The sequence below is a fragment of the Geotrypetes seraphini genome, chromosome 3, assembly GCF_902459505.1.
Source record: "Geotrypetes seraphini chromosome 3, aGeoSer1.1, whole genome shotgun sequence".
In the NCBI taxonomy this organism is placed as follows: domain Eukaryota; kingdom Metazoa; phylum Chordata; class Amphibia; order Gymnophiona; family Dermophiidae; genus Geotrypetes; species Geotrypetes seraphini.
Window position 1 is genome coordinate 226,624,587 of NC_047086.1, and position 20,484 is coordinate 226,645,070.

Sequence of the window (20,484 nt, forward strand, 5' to 3'; positions counted from 1 at the left end):
GGTAAAAGCCAGGAGCCTTTTCTATTGTTAGAAACAGGCCTTAACATCTAAAAACAGATATGGAAAAAAGATAAACCCAAGGGTAAAGAAAATGTAAAAATAATACAGACAAAAAAAAAAAAACTAAATATAAATGAAAAGAGAGCGCGCAAGCTTTAGACAGTGCAGGCCCAGCAACCATGGAGGGAGTGTTTCCACGGCAACACCAGAAGAAAACAGGATAACATCTGCCTCCCTGATTCTGTCCACACAATAAGAGTAGCAGAAATGGAAAATAGAAGTCAGAAGTCTCAGGGCTGAATAAAATGAGGGCTCTTAACGCCTCACTCACTTTTGACCACAAGATGGTTTTCTGAGAAAGCCTTTGTGAGGCTTTTCAAAGCATAACCCTTTGTGTGCCAACCTGTTTCTACCTTTACCAATCTCAATTCAAATTCAGGTTTGCAGAGGAGCACTGAGCGAGTCGCAGAAAATCAGAGTGAACTTCTGAGCCTTACAGGACTAGATACCCAACTTTAGAATAACTTTACTAACATGCTGTATCCAAGTCTGTCGCAAGATAATGAAAGGCACAGTGGCTGCCACCTGAAGGAATTGAGGCCTGGATGCACTAAACTCACCGTGCGTTTAACGATAGTCACTAAACTAGTTTGAACTGGTTTAGCATCAAAGTAATTTACTGACTGATGCATAAAATGACTCACAGTGGGCTTTTCTGTGCGTTCGTTGCAGCCTCCGATTCTGCTATGCAAACGAGCACATTAGTATTAAAATGAGGTCATTAATATTAAAACGAACACTCCGACAGATGCTCTAACATCGTTTAGAGATGCACAAAATCTAGTGCCAACTTTTAATGACCCGAAATTACTAATAGGTCTGTCATGAATGTTTGTGTTAAAGACGTGTTTTATGTGTGCCCCTCTTGTCAGTCATGGACACCTCGGACCTCCTAACCCCTCCATGAAGATCGGCAGGATGGATGCCCACTCCCCCCTGCGGCATCTACCCAGACCCCACACATACATACCTTTTGTCTTTGTTTTGTTCTATTTCTATCATTTAAATTTCTCCAGAATTCTACTGTTCAACGGCTCCCCCTTCTGCTTCTATTCCTTTCTCTCCTCTCTTCTACCTTCCAAAGTATTTAGATCAATGCTGTCTTGTTAAAATGTTTATTTTATTTTTATTTTTCCTCTAACTCTACTTTTCACTTCTCTATTACCCTCCAGGTACTTTAGTTAGATTGTGAGCCTTCGGGACAGTAAGGGAATTTTTCAAGTACCTTTCTTATTTCTAATCTTAATGTATATTTTCTGTAAACCGCTTAGAACCTAACGGATGTAGCGGTATATAAGAAATAAATTACATTACATTACATACACTCCCAACGCTTCCCATAAAGATCGCAACCACCCAAACCCCCTGCTCCTTCCCCCCAAAATCTCAATCACCAAGACCCCCCACATTGAATGGTTTTCCCTTTACTTCTGGTTATAATTTACACATCCAGGGAAACAGGGGGAGGGGGGGGTAGAAGGGTGAAGTATAATATATAGGGTCTGGTTTATTTATGAGTTGCAAGTACTATTGTATGGTTATCTTGAATACATTGAAATCAGGGGGGGTGAAAATTATTCTTCTGTATTTTATTGATGGATGTAAGTGCTGTTTTTTCAGGTACTTTGTTATGAATTTTTATATGTACTGTTTTTAGATTGAAAATGAATAAAGATATATATATTAAAAAAAAAAAAAAAAAAAGAATCTTGAGTAAACCAACACCATCCCTCCCAGAACAATCCTGTAAAAATGCAAAATTATCTAGAGAGATAAATAGATGCACACATACAAATATGAGGGCAATTTCAAAAATCTATTTCCCTGTGGAAATGGACTATAGCGATTTGAAAACTGCATACCGAAAGCACTTTTGTGTTTGTAAGGTTGTCAGGACATATTGGTTTACTCCGATTGCAACTATTCTTTGCCACTCCTAAAAAGGTGTCACCCTAGATGACCTAGTAATTCATAGTAATCATAGATCATAGTAATTGACAGCAGATAAAGGCCAGCCCCTTCCTGTCCTCTAAAGCAGAGGTTCTCAACACATGGTATGTGTACCATTGTCAGGGGGAACATGGCTCCGGCGCTGTATGTCTCCCAACTTCCTTCCTCTGTGTTAATTTTGTGGTTACCATTATATATTAATAAGATTATATGCATTGTGTGTATATGAAAAAAAGATGGAAGAAATTGCATTACAATTAGTACTATTATTAGGGGGGTGGGGGTACTCAGTTGATATTTGTTAGGCTTAGGAGGTATTTGACTTGAAGAAGTTGAGAAACTCTGCTCTAAACTATAAACGTTCAGATCATGTTTGTCACGTTTCTCTGAAGCACTTCAGATCGTGTCAGTCGTCAAGATATGATCTCCAAAACTGAGGTCGTCTTGTGTCTTATAAAATGGCATCATCATCGCTACCTGCTTTCTGCTGATTCCGCCTCTCTCTTTACAGTCCAGCATCCTTCTGGCTTTGGCCATTCCCTTGTCACATGTTTTTTCCACCTTGAGATCCTCAGACACTATCACCCCAAGGTCCTCCTAGTCCACACACATCAGCCTCTCACCACCTATCATATTCAGCTCTTTTGGATTTCTGCTTCCTTTTCATGTCTTTGCTCCTTCCGCTACTTCTTTAACCTCTTCTACCTTTCTGTGACTAGCAGTACATTTCAAATTATTGTCCTGACCTTTTTCTACTTTAAAAGGTAATAAACAGAAATAAAACAAAACAAAAATAAGATGATAGTCCAGTAAAAAAAAGCTAATGATACATTTTTTGACTAGCTTTCAAAAGGCAGCACTGTCTTTTTCAAGTTGAACACTAGTCAAAAATGTATTAAGTTAATTAAAAATGATACCATCGTATCTTTTCTATTTCTAATTATTAGTGGACTAACACAGCGAACACACTTTTTAAAATTTAAATAGAAAGCTTTATTAAACAATTGGCAAAGCACAGTTACTTACCGTAACAGGTGTTATCCAGGGACAGCAGGCAGATATTCTTGACTGATGGGTGACGGCACCGACGGAGCCCCGGTACGGACAATTTTAGAGTGATTGCATTCTAAGAACTTGGAAAGTTCTGGTAGGCCGCACCGCGCACGCGCGAGTGCCTTCCCGCCCGACAGAGGCGCGCGGTCCCCAGTTATGATAAGCCAGCTAAGAAGCCAACCCGGGGAGGTGGGAGGGACGCAAGAATATCTGCCTGCTGTCCCTGGATAACACCTGTTACGGTAAGTAACTGTGCTTTATCCCAGGACAAGCAGGCAGCATATTCTTGACTGATGGGTGACCTCCAAGCTAACAAAAAGAGGGATGGAGGGAAGGTTGGCCATTAGGAAAACAAATTTTGCAAAACAGATTGGCCGAAGTGTCCATCCCGTCTGGAGAATGCATCCAGACAATAATGAGATGTAAAAGTATGAACTGAGGACCAAGTAGCAGCCTTGCAGATTTCCTCAATAGGAGTGGAACGGAGGAAAGCTACAGATGCTGCCATTGCTCGGACTCTATGGGCCGTGACAGAACCTTCCAGTGTCAGTCCGGTCTGAGCATAACAGAATGAAATGCACGCTGCCAGCCAATTAGACAACGTACGTTTAGAAACAGGACGTCCCAATTTATTCGGATCAAAGGACAGAAAGAGTTGGGGAACTGATCTGTGGGGTTTCGTACGCTCTAGATAGTAAGCTAGAGCCCTCTTACAATCCAAAGTATGTAGAGCCTGTTCCCCAGAATGAGAATGAGGTTTCGGAAAGAAGACAGGCAGAACAATGGAGTGGTTGAGATGGAATTCAGAGACAACCTTAGGGAGAAACTTTGGATGTGTACGCAGAACCACCTTGTCATGATGAAAAACCGTAAAAGGTGGATCTGCAACTAGTGCATGTAGCTCACTGACCCTCCTGGCAGAGGTAAGAGCAATAAGGAAAAGAACCTTCCAAGTGAGAAATTTGAAAGGAGTGGTAGCCAAAGGTTCAAATGGAGGCTTCATTAAGGCGGAAAGAACCACATTGAGATCCCAGACAACAGGAGGGGCTTTAAGAGGTGGTTTCACATTGAAAAGACCCTGCATGAACCTGGACACCAGGGGATGAGCTGAGAGAAGTTTTCCATGGATCGGCTCATGAAAAGCAGCAATGGCACTGAGGTGGACTCTGATGGAAGTAGACTTAAGGCCAGAGTCGGACAAAGAAAGAAGATAATCCAACAAGGTCTCCACTGCAAGAGAAGTGGGATTATGATGATGGAGAAGACACCAGGAAGAAAAACGTGTCCACTTCTGACGGTAACATTGCAGAGTGGCCGGTTTCCTGGAGGCATCCAGAATTGAACGAACAGGCTGAGACAAAAACGTATCATGAGAAGTCAGACCGAGAGATACCAAGCTGTCAGGTGCAGAGGCTGGAGGTTGGGATGTAGAAGGGTCTCCTGATGCTGTGTAAGCAGAGAAGGATACAGTGGAAGAAGAAAAGGTTCCCTGGAACTGAGTTGAAGTAGAAGGGAGAACCAATGCTGCCTGGGCCACCTCGGAACAATCAGAATCATGGTGGCTCGTTCCCTCTTGAGCTTGAACAAGGTTCTCAACATGAGAGGTAGAGGAGGGAAAGCATACAGGAACAGATTTGAGCAGTCGAGGAGAAACGCATCCGCTGCCAGACGGTGAGGAGAGTAGAGTCTGGAGCAGAATAGGGGCAGCTGGTGATTGTGAGGAGCTGCAAAGAGGTCTATCTGAGGAGTACCCCATTGAGCGAAGATGGATTGTAGAGTGAAAGGATCGATTGTCCACTCGTGAGGCTGGAGAATTCTGCTGAGCTTGTCCGCTAAGGAATTCTTTTCTCCCTCAATGTAAATAGCTTTCAGGAATAGATGGTGATTTATGGCCCAAGTCCAGATCTTCTGGGCGTCCTGGCACAAGAGGCGAGAGCCCGTTCCACCCTGCTTGTTGATGTAGTACATTGCCACTTGATTGTCTGTGCACAGCAGAAGAACTTGAGGGAAGAGAAGATGTTGGAAAGCCTTGAGGGCATAAAACATCGCTCTGAGTTCCAGGAAATTGATGTGATGCTTCTTTTCCTGGGCTGTCCAAAGGCCTTGAGTTTGGAACTCGTTCAAATGAGCTCCCCATGCATAAGGGGAGGCATCGGTGGTGATGACTAGTTGATGAGGAGATAGATGGAACAGAAGACCTCTGGATAGATTTGAGGATACCAACCACCATTGTAGAGACTGACGAAGAGATGATGTCACAGATATGAGTCGTGAGCAAGGATCCGTCGCTTGGGACCACTGGGTAGCTAGGGTCCATTGAGGTGTGCGCAGGTGAAGACGTGCCAGAGGGGTGACATGAACTGTTGAGGCCATGTGTCCCAATAGTATCATCATTTGTTTGGCAGAGATGAAACTTTGAGGAAGAACCTGTTGACACAGAACTTGAAGAGTGTGGAGACGGTTGGACGGCAGGAATGCTCTCATGAGGATCGTGTCCAGCACCGCTCCAATGAATTGAAGTCTGAGTGGGGATGAGATGAGATTTGGGAAAATTGATCTCAAACCCCTGAAACTGTAAAAACAAGATGGTTTGATTGGTGGCCAGTAGCACTGTTTGAGGAGAATTGGCCTTTATCAACCAATCGTCCAGGTAAGGGAAAACTTGAAGATGTGAACGAAGGAAAGCAGCCACCACAATCAGACATTTGGTGAACACTCTTGGAGATGAAGCAAGTCCGAAGGGGAGAACTTTGTATTGGTAATGACAGTGGTTGATCATGAAACGGAGATACTGTCTGGAGTCTAGATGGATGGGAATATGAGTGTATGCCTCCTTGAGGTCGAGGGAGCATAGCCATTCGCCCTGATTGAGAAGAGGATAAAGAGTTGCTAAGGAAAGCATCTTGAATTTCTCCTTGACCAAGCATTTGTTGAGATCTCGAAGATCTAAAATGGGCCTGAGATCTCCTGTTTTCTTTGGAACTAGAAAGTAACGGGAGTAAAATCCCTGTCCTTTCTGATCTAGAGGAACTTCTTCGATGGCGTTTAGAAGAAGGAGGGATTGAACCTCTTGAATCAGGAGAGAGGATTGAGGAGTGTTCAAAGCAGACTCTTTTGGCAGACTTTGATCGGGATAAGTCTGGAAGTTGAGAGAGTAGCCGTGGCGAACGATGTTGAGGACCCATTGATCGGATGTAATGATCTCCCAACGGCTGAGATAATAGGTCAGGCGCCCTCCTATCGGTTGAGGAAGATGGGCAGATGGTGGAATATTGGCTAGCTCTGGAGAAACACGTCAAAAGGGCTGGGTAGACTTTTGAGGTGGAGGAGGTTTTTGTTGCTGTTGCGTCTGCCTTGGAGGTTGACGTTGTTGTTGTTGTCGCTGACGTCTAGGTTGTTGAGTAGCCTGAGGTAAGGGGCGAGCAGCATAACGGCGTTGGTAGGCCGATTGTTGTCGGAAAGGCCTAGTAGGTGGAGTCTTCTTTTTATTCTTTAGGAGAGTATCCCAACGTGTCTCATGTGCCGATAGTATTTGTGTGGTGGAATCCATGGAATCACCAAACAGCTCATCCCCTAAGCAAGGTGCATTTGCTAGACGGTCTTGGTGGTTTACCTCTAGTTCTGAGACCCTGAGCCATGCCAACCTGCACATAGCCACTGACATAGCCTTGGCTCTAGAAGTCAATTCAAAGGTATCATAAATTGATCTTACTAGAAACTTTCTCAACTGGAGAAGAGAGGAAGTACAGGTCTGAAAATTAGATTTTTTGCGATCAGGAAGATATTTCTCAAAAGTAGATATTGTTTGGATCAAATGCTTCAAATAAAATGAGAAATGAAAAGCATAATTTCCTGATCTGTTGGCTAGCATGGCGTTTTGATATAAACGCTTGCCAAATTTGTCCATTGATTTGCCCTCTCTGCCAGGAGGGACTGAAGCATACACATTAGCTCCCGCTGATTTCTTTAAAGTGGATTCCACTAAAAGAGATTCATGCGGGAGTTGGGGTTTATCAAACCCAGGAATAGGAATCACCCTGTATAAGGAGTCCAGTTTACGAGGGGCTCCTGGAACAGTCAGGGGAGTCTCTAGGTTTTTATAAAACGTTTCTCTCAAGATATCATGGAGAAGAAGTTTAAGAAATTCCCTTGGAGGCTGGTCAAAGTCCAATGCATCAAGAAATGCCTTAGACTTCTTTGACTCAGCCTCCAAGGGAATAGACAAAGATTCACACATTTCTTTTAAGAAAGATGGAAAAGATGTGGAATCTGGGTGAGAAGAGGTATTGGTAACAAGGCGTTCCTCCTCATCAGAAGAGCATTCACCTTCAGATAGAAAGGGCTCTTCAGAATCACCCCATAAGTCAGGATCCCTAACCTGAGAGCCATGGTGTCGAGACTCTGGTGTGGAGGGATCCAGGTGTCGGGTTTTATGGGTGGACTTGCCCGACCTCATGGACACGGTACCAGGCGATGCTGGTACCGAGATTTGTACCGCCTGGTGGTGAGATTTAGGGTCTGGAGCTAAAATCGGCATCGAAGTCGATGAGGTGGTAAGAGCCGGTACCGACAAAGTGGATACCGATAAAAGAGGGCGTTCCACTATTGGTACCGGTGGCTCCGACCGGACCGGAACTGGAAGGTTCTGGGGTAAAAGAGCAGGCAGTAGCTGTTGGAGTTGCTCTCTCAGCTGTACCTGCAGAACGGCGGCAATACGCTCGTCCAGCGAAGGCACCGGTACCGCTTTTTTCTTCTGCGGTACCTTGGGTGCTGCTCGACACTCCGACGAAGAACCCGATGTCGAGGGGCTAACTTCAATCGGAGCGGAGCGCTTCCGTGGGCGCCTCGAGGTCAGCAGGATTGGACTCACTGCAGTGGAGACCGGAGGACGCTCCAGCGGGGAAGGCTTCTTAGCCGGCTTACCTGCTGGATGCGACGCCGGCGCGGTATCGCGCAGTGTCGATGAAGTCGGTGCCGATTGAGATGGAATCGATGTCGGTGCCGGTACGGTGGAATCGGACATCTCGGCACCGAAGAGTAACCGCTGCTGGATTTGGCGTTTTTTAAGTGTTCTTTTTTTCAAAGTTGCACAGCGGGTGCAAGTGGACGCTTGATGGTCGGGACCAAGACACTGCAGACACCAGTTATGCGGGTCTGTCAGTGAGATTGGCCGAGCGCACCGCTGGCACTTTTTAAACCCGGGCTGAGGGGGCATGAAAGTGAAGACAGCCTCTGCCAAATCGAAGGCCGAGGCTTCGATTGTGGCAACAGGCCCCGCCGGGGCGAAACGAAAAATGAAAAGAAAAACAACTAAGTTAGTCTTTTTTTTTTTTTTTTTTTTAAAAGAAAAGAAAAGAAATAAATAAACCTTTATTTAAGCAAAGGTTTACGCGAGCGGGAAGATCGAAAAAATTTTCTTCAACAGCCGTTGAGGAAACGCGTCTTCTTAGCTCCGCGGAAACTAAGAAACTGGGGACCGCGCGCCTCTGTCGGGCGGGAAGGCACTCGCGCGTGCGCAGTGCGGCCTACCAGAACTTTCCAAGTTCTTAGAGTGCAATCACTCTAAAATTGTCTGTACCGGGGCTCCGTCGGTACCGTCACCCATCAGTCAAGAATATGCTGCCTGCTTGTCCTGGGATAATAGAAACATGCAATGCAGAGAACTTGCACAAAGACCGACTGCTCAATATTCAGTGCTATTTAAACAGCCAAGAACAGCTCCTGGCCAGTTAAATATCATTTCACCAGCTAATCACTAATATTCATCAAGAGATAGCTGGCTATCTCCACTGAATATCTGCAGTTAGGGACTAGCCACTAGTCACCTACATATGCAATTTAACCTGCTAATTGTGAATATTAAAACATTGTCCAGCTAAGTTTAGCGGCCAAATCAGACTGCGTAACAGCATATTTATCTTTGGCTGCTATTAACTTAAATGGGCTAGTGCTGAATATTAACTTAGCTGGTTAATAGCAGCCCAAACTCCCAGGACTTACCCAGGCTGCCTCCCACAGTCTAAATATCAACCCCTTAAAATCAAAAAACCAAATAACAAAAATATATAACAGTACATCCTACAACAATTTTTAAGAAGTTTTTTTTACACCCTAAAAGCAAAAAAAGGGATCAAAGCTATCCTTAAACAATCTACAACTAGGACACCCCCACACCCTTCCTCCTCTACACCCCCTGTTCCTTCCTCCTCCTCCCCCGTCACGCATACGTCTTCACTTCCTCTCCACCCACCATACCTCTATTTCTTCGTCAGCACAAGCAGCAAATCCAACCTACTGCTCACGCCAGTGTCGGCTCTCCCTCTGATGTCACTTCTGGGTTTCATACCTAGGAAGTGATGTCAGAGGCAGAACCAACGCCGGCAGAAAGTTTTAAAAAAATTTTTATTTATTCAATTTTCTATACCGTTCTCCCAGGGGAGCTCGGAATGGTTTGCATGCATTAATTCAGGTACTCAAGCAGTTTTCTCTCTCTGTCCCGGCGGGCTCACAATCTATCTAAAGTACCTGGGGCAATGGGGGGATTAAGTGACTTGCCCAGGGTCACAAGGAGCAGCATGGGTTTGAACCCACAACCTCAGGGTGCTGAGGCTGTAGCTTTAACCACTGCGCTACACTCTCCCCTGGTGATGCTGCTCTCGCCAGGGAAGTTAAGAGGTAGGGAAGGGTATGGAAAGGGTGCATGCGTGCAGCAGAGGGGAGGAGAGGCGCCTCCCCTCCCCCACTCAGGCACCTCACATCCTTGCTAAGCCATTGTCTATATACACAACAACTGACAGGAACCACATGTTTTTACATTGAGAGTAATTGCCCCCTCATATTTAAAGGTTGTGTTGGACTCGTACAGGCCAGGCAGGGTGCTTAGATCTAGTCAAGACATTTTATTGAGTATCCCCCTACTGTACATAAAGGGGTAGATATTCAGACCACAGAAGCTAACCATGCTGACTCCTGCAGTTGGCACCGAGCCCAGATAGTCAATGCTGGGCTGTTTCCAGCGACTGGCATTGAATATATTAAACATATCTAAGTCTATTTTTGGCTTCTAAAAACTTAGGGCTCCTTTTACAAAGCCGCACTAGGGCCTTAACGTGTAGAATAGCATGCGCTAAATTGCCCCACACGCTAATCTGGTATATGCGTTAAAAAAATGCTAGAGCACCTTTGTAAAAGGAGCCCTTAGTAAGCCATGTCGATATTCAGTGCTGGCCAGCTAAGTTTATAGTAGCCAAAAATAGACCAACTTTTTGAGTGGCTCTATTTGGCCACTCGTTTGGCCAGCCAGCAGTCTGAATTGAACAACATAGCTGGCTAGCTGCTAACCACTAATATATTCAGTGACCATCTTGCACTAAGTAGTAGTGCTTAGGCAGCTAAGTGCTACAGTAGACTCTCAGTTAACCAGCACCCATGGGGATTGATAGATGCCAGATCAATGTAGTTTCTGGTTGCTTAAGAATTACTATTAAAAAATAGGCCTTAACTAATACTATATTCCAGTGTCTTTCAAACTGTGTGCTATGGCACAATGGTGCATCCCAAAGAGATTCCGGGTGCACCACGAGAGATTCCAGAATTTTACTTTATTTTTTATAATTCCCTTCATAAGTATACACTAGAATAGATGACATCGCGTACACAAGAGTCTGTCAATGTTATGAGCGTCTGTGTGCATAAGGATGCAGCCACCCAGACAAGCATCGTTCTTTGATGTGATTGGTCCTTGAAAACTAACGGCAAGTACTTTTATTTTTATGCAGTAGTTATCCTAACTTGAGCAAGGAAGCAATCAAGACTTTGTTACCATTTGGATCTTCTTATCTTTGCAAACTTAGATTTTCAGCTCTGACAGAAATGAAATAAAAAAAGAACGACTGCAGATGATGGATGATGAAATGCGTATTTGCTTTTCAACTATCCAGCCACATTTTGAGTTAATTTGCACTCAAAAACAAGCACATCCATCGAATTGATTAGAAATTCTATTCTATCCATTTTAGTTTCACCGTTGTTACTATTACCCATACATAGCTTAAAGAACTTTAAATAAATAACTCTAGCAATTTTATAATTTCAAATACAGTGCTCCCCCGCAAATTCGCAGTCCGGTCATTCGCGATATTTTCCAACCGCGAATGACCGGGCAAGAGAGGGCAGCCGGAGCGCCAGCGAGTGAAGGAAATCACTAGCTGTATGCTCCGACCACCTCTTCCTGTACTAAAGTCGGGCCTTACCAATCAGGAGCTGCGTGTCAAAGCAGTTCCTGATTGGTGAGGCCCGACTTTAGTACAGGAAGACGCGGTCGGAGCATACAGCAAGTGATTTCCTTCACTTGCCAGCACTCCGGCTGCCCTCTCCTGCCTCTCTAGCTGCCCTCTCCTGCCTAAAAACCGTATTTGCGGTTTTTCAAAATTCACGGGGGTTCCTGGAACGTAACCCCCGTGAATTTCGGGGGAGTACTATATAATGTGCCACGAAAAACATTTGCTCCATTTAGTGTGATGGAGCTAAAAACGTTTGAGACACTGCTATACCCCATACTATGCCATACCATAAACTGTTCCAGACAAACTACCGGACATGTGGTAGGCAAAGCGTGGGCGTACTCAAGTGTGGTATGTCAAGTTTACACTTAAATTTCTGCCATAAATTGATTTTATTTTCATTTTTATTTACAGTATTTCTTAGATTCTTTTTTTGCTGGTTGCTTGAGAGTTCTGGTTGCTTGAGTTCCTGTGGAACAGAGAGTCGACTGTATTTAGCTGGCCAGGAGCCGTTCCTGGCCACCTAAATAGCGCTGAATATCGGGACAGAAAGTATTAAACTTAAATTAAAGGGAAAGTATTTTCTTTTGTTGCAAGCCTTGAACCTTAGGCAGAAGGACCAATTACCTTGCCTTTAGAAAAAAAAGTTGAAATGCTTTTTTTTTTGGCCTTAATCTACAGTGATATTACAGCTGGGTTGTGGAATGCTCTTCAGCCCATTAGAAATGGTATACGACTTTTGCCCTTATAATGGTAATTAAGCCGGCTGAATAATGGCAGGGTGTTGCTTGCTTAAGTTTTTATGGTGGGGCTCCCATTTTTGATTTTGCGTATACTGCTGATTTGTGTAAGACAAATGAGTTGTGCTTAAATGCTTCTTTTATGTAAGGTATCACCTTTTAAATTGCATTTTTACTGTACGATCGGTTCTTATTTGTTGTAAACAGCTTAGAACCATTCTTTTAAATTGTACTTTTCTTTTAAATCATATTCTCCACTATAGGATCAGTTCCTATTTATTGTACATTGCTTAGAATTGGATTTTCCTTTTAAATTGTACTCTTCACTGTATGACTAGTTATTTGTTGTAAACCACCTAGAACCATTGGTTAGGCGGTATATAAAAAAATAAAATAATAATTATTATTATTATCATCATCTTTGGCCTGATGCTTATGACTAATTTGGAGGTTTTAAATTATTTTTTAAAGTGAATTATATGAATTGTCTGGATTTGTTTTGTGCATTGAAAATAATACTAAATAAATACTATACATATCTGGTTCACCACAACCTCCTTCCCTTCCTGCCCCTAAAGGAACTGTGGCCAATTTAGTATCAGAAAGAAGAGAGGAGAGAGGCAGATAGCCAGTAGGATCTATGTTTATCGGAGACCAAATTTTCAAGTCTAGTGGAGAAAGTAATTTGGGATTGGGAAGGAAATGAAACCAGAGTGCAAAATCTTGGGAGGAGAGGGGGCAAGCATAAAGAAGTCTCCCTTTGGCTCACTTCCCCAACAACATGGATCCAACTCTCACCCTACCCTCCCCCTTTCATAGATGTCCGGATTGCCCTGGACATGTCCTCCTTTTGAGGACATGTCCGGGGCTCCGGATGGCTTTTCAAAACCCAGCACTTTGTCCAGGTTTTGAAAAGCCTCCTCAAATCGCATTGGGCAGGGAGGAAATCCGCGCATGCGTGGACTTCCTCCCTGCCTGACAAGAGCAGGCAGCGGGGGTGGGGCTAGGGCAGGACTGGGGGTGGGATTAGGGCATTACAGGGTGGGGATGGGCAGAAATGAGCAGGCCTGGGGGCGGGTCTAGGGGTCCAAATTTTCCGATTGGAAAATCTGGCAACTCTACCCTTGCACGTTCTCTTGGGAGTCACAATTGAGGATGTCCTCGGCTTCCTAGAGGTCCCCATCTCTTCCTCTCCAGAGGTGGCTATTTCTCTAATTTCTCCCCTGCACCCTGCTCTGTAAATATCTAGGCAAGAAAAACAGGAAAGGTGATCAGAGATGCTCATTTTCTTTATTGTATTGATAAAGACTTGACACTTATGTGTTTCAACCACAATGGCCTGCTTCAGGAGTCTCAATCTTGAACTTAAAGAAATTAAATAACGTCACCTATATTAATGGCCTTATTATTATAGTTCTTGAAATAAGAAAAAAATGTGCAAAAAATATGCACTCTGTCTCTCAGCTGCTGATCCAGTAACAAATGGCCACGAATTTGGACTTGGAGGTTGAAATGTACAGCGTCAGCATCTATGAGACAAACATAGATATTTTTATTACATAGGATTTTTTGGACCCCAGAGACTTTTAAAATATTAAAAGGATTTGATAAAATAGACCAGGAAACAGCATTACTAACATTTTCGGAGGTGACACGGACACGGGGTCATAGCCTAAAACTGAGTGGCAGCAGATTTAGGACAAATGTTAGGAAGTTCTGTTTCACACAGAGTGGTTGGCGCTTGGAATGCTCTCCCGGAGGAGGTTGTGGCGGAGACTACTGTTCCGAGTTTCAAGCGCAAGTTGGACGCACATCTTCTTGAAAATCATATTGAAGGATACGAGAAATCCGGGTCTCCTAAAAGGTGTACTTAAATGGGCCACCGCATGTGCGGATCGCCGTACAAGGTGGACCTCGGTCTGATCCGGTGAAGGCATTTCTTATGTTCTAATAGATGTTGGCATTGTCATATTAATATAGGGACTTTGGATCATCTGTTGTATTTCTGTCCACTGATACTTGTTTTTTTGGAAGTTAATTTGGGGACAAATAAATTTCATTCTTGATTCATCTATTCCGCTGTCCTATGAGGCGATAATTGTGGTACGATACTTCATGTTAAACCTACTTTAGATAGATATAAAAGTCGCCTTTCCTGATCCTGATAGGAATAGGTGTTCAACCGATTATTCATAATTGGAAGAACCATGACAGGATTAACTACACTTTTTGGTGGGTAAATGTATGTACCGCATATAAATATGATAGAATGACGGCGGAATGCTTGGGAAATAGTAAGTCCTTTAATGATATATGGAGTCCATTGACAACTCTTGTTGCAGTATAATAAGGGTCAAGTTTCTTTCTTTTGTACGAGATATCCTTACAGATCCAGGGAGGGAAATGTACTTTGAGGAGTTTAATAATTTAATCACAATATTGTAATCGCATCATTGGTATTACTGTATTAATAATGATATCGAGATTGGGTGAAAATGTCTATATAATGTATTAATTGTATAGTTAATAGTGCATTTCATACAATGTTCATGATTAACTAATTGTATTGCACTTCAAAGTTTAAAAATCAATAAAGATTAAAAAAAAAAAAAAAAAAATGGCTCAGCGGCTGAGATATACTTTTCACACATTTTTGACCAGGAAGACAACCAGTGTGTTGGCTTTTTAAGCTGACCGCTTTGCTGGAAATCATAGATTCAATGTCGAAAGTAAAACTTGAACCCTTGTAGATCTTGGTTGCACAGTGTTCTGTCATGAGTGGCTCTAAAGCTTAAACTGCTTTTTCCCCCTCGAATCTAGACATTACAGTCCTGCTCACGGAGCATTGAGAGGCCCTAGAGGGGCCCTTGAGGGCTTGCAGGACAATGGCAAAGCTGTATCCAATGGCTCCTGAGTTTCAACAGTTGTTTGTCCCACCTAAGGTGGATACATTGGTAGTTCAAGTTACCAAACATACTTCTCCGCCTAGTGAGGGTGGAGTGATTTTAAAAAATGTGCAGGATCACAGGGTAAATGTAGTCTTCAAAAGTCAATTTGAGACCTTGGCTTTTGGACTAAAAGCAGCAGCAGCGGCTTCTTTAATGGCACACACCTGCCATACAGGATTATGTCAGATTCCTGCAATGGATGATGACACTTACCCCTAGTTGTTAGTGGATTATGTAGTCTATCTGTTTTACGACATATTCAGGGTCATGAGAAAAGTTTCAGCTTATTCTGACTTTGTCCATTAAATACTTTGGATCAGGCAATGTGTGCGAGATTCGGCTTCAAAAGCCACCTGGAGCAGGCTTACCTTTAAAGACCAATTGCTCTTTGGTAAGGGATTGGACTATCTTATGGCCAGTGTGACAGATCGTCACCCTAAATCCTTGCCGGACAGCAAGAGAGACTTGTCATGGTACCTTTCGAGGCTCTTGTTCATTTTGTCAGTACTATGGAGGGTCCTCTGCCCATAGATCGTATCAAGGTTCGACAGAGATTTGGCAGCAACAGGCAACCCCAAACCTTAGTTCTCATGCTTCAGCAGCCTCCAAGAAAGCCCAATGACACCAGGTCAGTAACCATCACTCCGCAGATAGGACAGTTGTCGGCTTATTGGGAGGCTTGGGCACATATTTGCTCACTGTTGAGTGCTGGATATCATTCGAGAGGGTTAATCCCCTATCCTCCCCCCTTCCCCCCAAAAAAATAAACCAAGGCAGGAGGGATGCCCACTCCCTCCTGCCACTGGATGTTCCCTCGAACCCCCCCATACCTTTGTCAGAAGCTGAGAGCAGGAGAGGCCTTAGGCAACTGAGCCAATCAGGGCCTTAGGCCCCTCTAAGTGTATCACGATGCACATGAGAGGGGAAGGCCCACCATTTTGGATTGGCAGGCCTCGGAGCAGGAGGGGCCACATCCCTCCTGCTCTCAACTTCTGACCAAGGGACGGGGAGGGTTTGTGGGGGAGGTTCAGGGAAGCATCCGGTGGCAGAAGGGAGTGGACATCCTGCCTTTGTTTATTTGGGGGGAAGGGTGAGGGTAGGAGATAGTTTTGGGGGGCAGGAGGAGTGTACATCCTTCTGACATTTTTGCTATCGTTGGGGGGGAGTTCACCTTGGAGGAGAAAGTGGGCATCCTTCCTGTCTCTCATGGGGGTATCTGTCATTGTCTGGGGGTTTGGGAACCCACAGTTATTGTCAGGGGGTGTGACAGCTGTGGTCGGAGGAGGGGGTGGCTCGGTTAGTGTGGGTTTTATTTTTAAATGGGGCAGACATGCACATCACCTGTGCCTATTAAAAAATATTTATTTAAAATTTTTCTATACCGTTTAAGAACTAAACGGTACACGTGAGTTAAAACAAACATAATAATTATGTCAAACTAAAATTTCAGAGCTGAGCTATTGGTAAGACATGATCTTGACCAGTCACTTTATTGGATTGCTAAAAGGCATCACTTTTTTTTGTGTATCGCAAAATGATGTTAGTGCATCAATCACTCGACTACTGCATGGCTGAGTCGAAGAATGAGCGATCGGGCAAAAAACACACCGTGAGCCATTTTGTGCTATGGGCTGGCAAATTTGATTGTCGCTAAAGCAGTCAAAACTGGTTTAGTGATGATCAGACTTTAGTGCATCTATCTCAAAGACTGCATCTTCTGCCAGACATCTGGGTTTTACTTCTATAAAGCAATGGAAGTAAAACCTGGATGTCTCAACCTGTCCTCCTTTTTCTGGAGCCATATGGTAACCCTAGTTATGACCTTCTAATTAAAAGGAAACAAAATCATGGAATGTCCACACCCGGGGTAGCACATCTACCAGCATAGAGAAACAAATGAGCTATGAACACAAGCACTGCCAATGAGAAAGACTCACACAGATACCAAGACACACCCATGAATTAGGAGTCACTGCTTAAACAATTAAATGGTTAAGAAAAGTCTTTTAATCTTTTAAATGTTGGTGCCTGTTGCCACGAGCTGGGAACGCAGTCAAGTCAGTCTGCGGCTATGGCAGCTATGAAATCTTCTTCAGCAATCACAGATCCTTTGCCTGCTTATTTGCTTAAGCAAACTCCTGACTCACTTCCATCATATTTATATACTGTGGTCACTTCCAATCAGATATGCAACTTAGTTCTGTCTGAATGAAAGCTGGCAATTGTTTTTCCCAATGTTGATCCATCCATTCCTTCAATGGAGCATTGCCATGAAGCTGACAGCTGGACCAGAACTATGGAATGAGGAGCTTAGCTAAGTGTTCCTTTTTTGTCTTGCTTTATTTTGCCCTGCTACATTGAAGGAACTGAGAACCAAGTACTGTAGTGTGGTTATGTGATTTGTGATGGCTACTTGAACTGTGTGTGAATATTTTTTGAACTGATTCTCTCTATGCAAGCCGATAATTCTTGATGGGACTTATGACTACTATAGGGTCTGGTGATATATGAATGCCTGACAAAGTGGAGTTTTTTTTAAAACCTATGAAGACGAACTAAGGGGTTTTTTTCTCTCCACTTTGTTTCTTGTTTTCATTGTGGTAGTAGTTTTGTTTTGGGGTTTTTTTTTTCAAGCAAGATTGGCTTATGGGAGGGGTTCTAGGGTATATATAGAGCATGTTTTCTGGGACAGTAGCTATACCATAACCCCACTTATAACTTTTAGGGCTGCGTACTAGGTGATTTAGGTTTGTGGGGTTATAGAACAAGATGCAGGCAGAGGTGTGCGCAAATTTCAATTACTGCCAATTAACCACAATAATTAGCATAAATTATTTGCAATTAATTGGTTCATAACTTAAATTAATTTGCGCACAGATTGAATTTTGGCACTGAAATCTCAGAGCCATACATAGAATCCGTTAGTTAAGAGTACATGCACCTCTTTCCGCTATTTCAGACAGGAGAAATGTGGCAGTTCCTAGGTACACCAGCATTCTCACCAGCTGAAGGGCTCAGAGGCGATTGTCAAGTATATTGTGTTAAAATAATAAAGTTTTGTTAACACTGTCTCTGTGCATCACCAGGCCAGACCACACCCCAAAATGGAGGTAGCCAAAAGAGCCCAGACCACACGGTGCTGACCAAGCGGTTAATCAGTTCCCTCTCAATAGTTCAAAAACTTAAACAACTTTATTTCTTCAGGGACTCAATATTTCAACAAGACCAAAATAACAGCTACTGGAATTTTTCTTTTCAGGCATCAAATTCAGAACTTTAGCTCAAGAATTCCCTTTTCTCAGCATGCTTTTGTTGCCTCACAGTATTCAATTCACACTTCACCAGATTCAAAAGAAAAACATGGTTTAAAAAATTCATTTCAGTGTGGCCTCCCCTAGGCCTGTGTCCCCTGGTCCACTCAAAGGCTTCTTACACCAGGGTATTCTAGCAATTCAGACTATATTCAACTGGTTCAAAATCACTTCACACAATTTCAGTTCAAAAATTATCACTGGCAGTGTCAGACTGGATTTTGCCTCTGAGCTCTTCTGACAGCAGAGCTCAGGGTAGAAAGGGACCTCCTCCTACAACCGTTGGTTGTGGTCCCTCCCCAATAGGGCCCACAATCCAGCAAAAGATGAAACACGATGTTCAAAAGATCACTGACAGGGCTGTGCAGCACTCCTGCCACAGCCTACAAACCACAGTCTTAAAGTGTAGCAAAATCTTTACATTCAAACAATTCAGTTTACTGGGAAACCAGTCCCCTTTCTCAGCAAAAAATTCCAGTCTCTTAATTGCTTAATTGGACACAAAAAGAAAACCCTCCAGCAAAACCTCCAGTTTAACCATTTCAGTATCCATGGCATATAGGTCACTTTCACAATCCCCCTCATAACAGTCCAGGGCTTCTTCTGAGTCCAAACACTTCCTGTTCTCAGAAGTTTCATTAAGCACTTCATCTAGCATTTCAAAATCATTATGAGTGGATCTGACCTGTACGTTTGGTTGAGGTAAGTTGCTTCTGGTCCTAGGAACTGGTTCGGCTTCTTTACAAGGTTTCCTCTCCAGCTTGGGTTGATTCAGTGGCTGTCTCCCTTGTGAGCACTGCTGCTGGCCCTTATAAGCCTCAGGATAATGAGCTGCAGGTATGGCTTGTTCCTGGCTAAAGTGGAGACTAGAATGTTCTTGGTGTTGCCTTGAACTGGATCCCTCATGAACGTGGATCCCCATAAACATTCCCCCTAGGAACAATATTCCCAGCAATATTGGTTCCACCTGCCTCTTGTTCCCCATAACCTAGGTGAAAACAAATGGGTATTATGCTGCTCACTACTAGACCTTCCCTGGCTGATTCTGGGCTGAGGTGTCGGTAGTATACTTTCATTTCGGGACAGTATTTCCCCTTGTCTAGCCCTGGGCACAGGTGTTTTCTTACTGCCCTTCTCAGTCACAAAGTCTACCCTGTGACAACACTAACATCTCCAACTAGAGGTCCTCTTTTGAAAAGTTTAAGTCAGGACTGAAAATATTTCTGTTTGCAGAGGCCTTTCCCAACTAGATTAGCTCAACTTCCAACTGTGACCAATCGGTATAGTATTGCCTAAAGAATTTGCAATCATAGCTCCCCTCCCTCTCCTGCCCCTTTTTAACCCTATTATCTCTATTAAATTATTGTATTTCATGTCTTAACATTTTGTATATTGTAAACTGCCTAGAAGACTTTCCATTGGTACAGTATATCAAGTGTGAATTTTTTTAAAAAGTGTAACAGCAATCATGCACTTACTAGGGCTGGTTCTGTGAACTACTATACAAAGACACATAGATATCTATGCTGCTTCTTAGAGAATGACATGGGGACAATTTTTTCCCCATCCCCACAGGAACTCAATTTCCCCGTCCCGTCCCCGCAAGTTTTGTCGCTGTCCCATTCCTGTAAGCTCTGCCTTAACTGCATAAGCCTCAATCACTTTTGATTTTAAAGTGTTTGAGGATTGTGCTGTGAACAAGTCTGCACTGTGAACTTCTAAAAGCTAAGTTACTCAGAACTTAATATTCTGCACTTTTCACTGTTTTTCAGCATTATATCTGCTTAATTTCTCTTCTCCTCCTCCCTGTTTCTTACTTAAAAAAAAACAAAAAAATAAACCCTTCTCTTTCCTTTGTTAAATCTTATTTCCTCTTCCTCTTCATAGGAATAAGGGTAAGTCTTAGAGACCCACCCACCCCAGGGACCACTATTCATATATAGTGTCACAACCCTAGCCCTAAAGCTAGGCTTGTGCCAGGTAAACCTCCTCAAAACCCAGGCCTTACCCTTAAGAGGGCTGATCAGTGTAACAGGGACTACTCAGACAAACAAGGAGGTTCTGAGTTCAAATTGAACCAGCATGATCCAGAACCCTGGGGAGGGGAGGAATATTGGGACAACAGCCAGGAGCAGCAGAA

General features: G+C 43.5%; 1 protein-coding gene across 3 annotated transcripts in view; it reads right to left on the minus strand.

Annotated features, from left to right (window-relative positions):
- Positions 1–20,484, minus strand: part of DGKA (diacylglycerol kinase alpha) — a 281,663-nt gene that overhangs the window by 213,348 nt on the left and 47,831 nt on the right. Inside the window, exon 1 of one of the 3 annotated variants that reach the window (XM_033937010.1) lies at positions 19,030–19,119. The exons of the other annotated variants lie outside the window; for them this stretch is intronic. The gene's annotated coding sequence lies outside the window, so the exon portion shown is untranslated. Of the gene's footprint in view, positions 1–19,029; positions 19,120–20,484 lie in introns of those variants that run through there. 3 annotated transcript variants of the gene reach the window in all.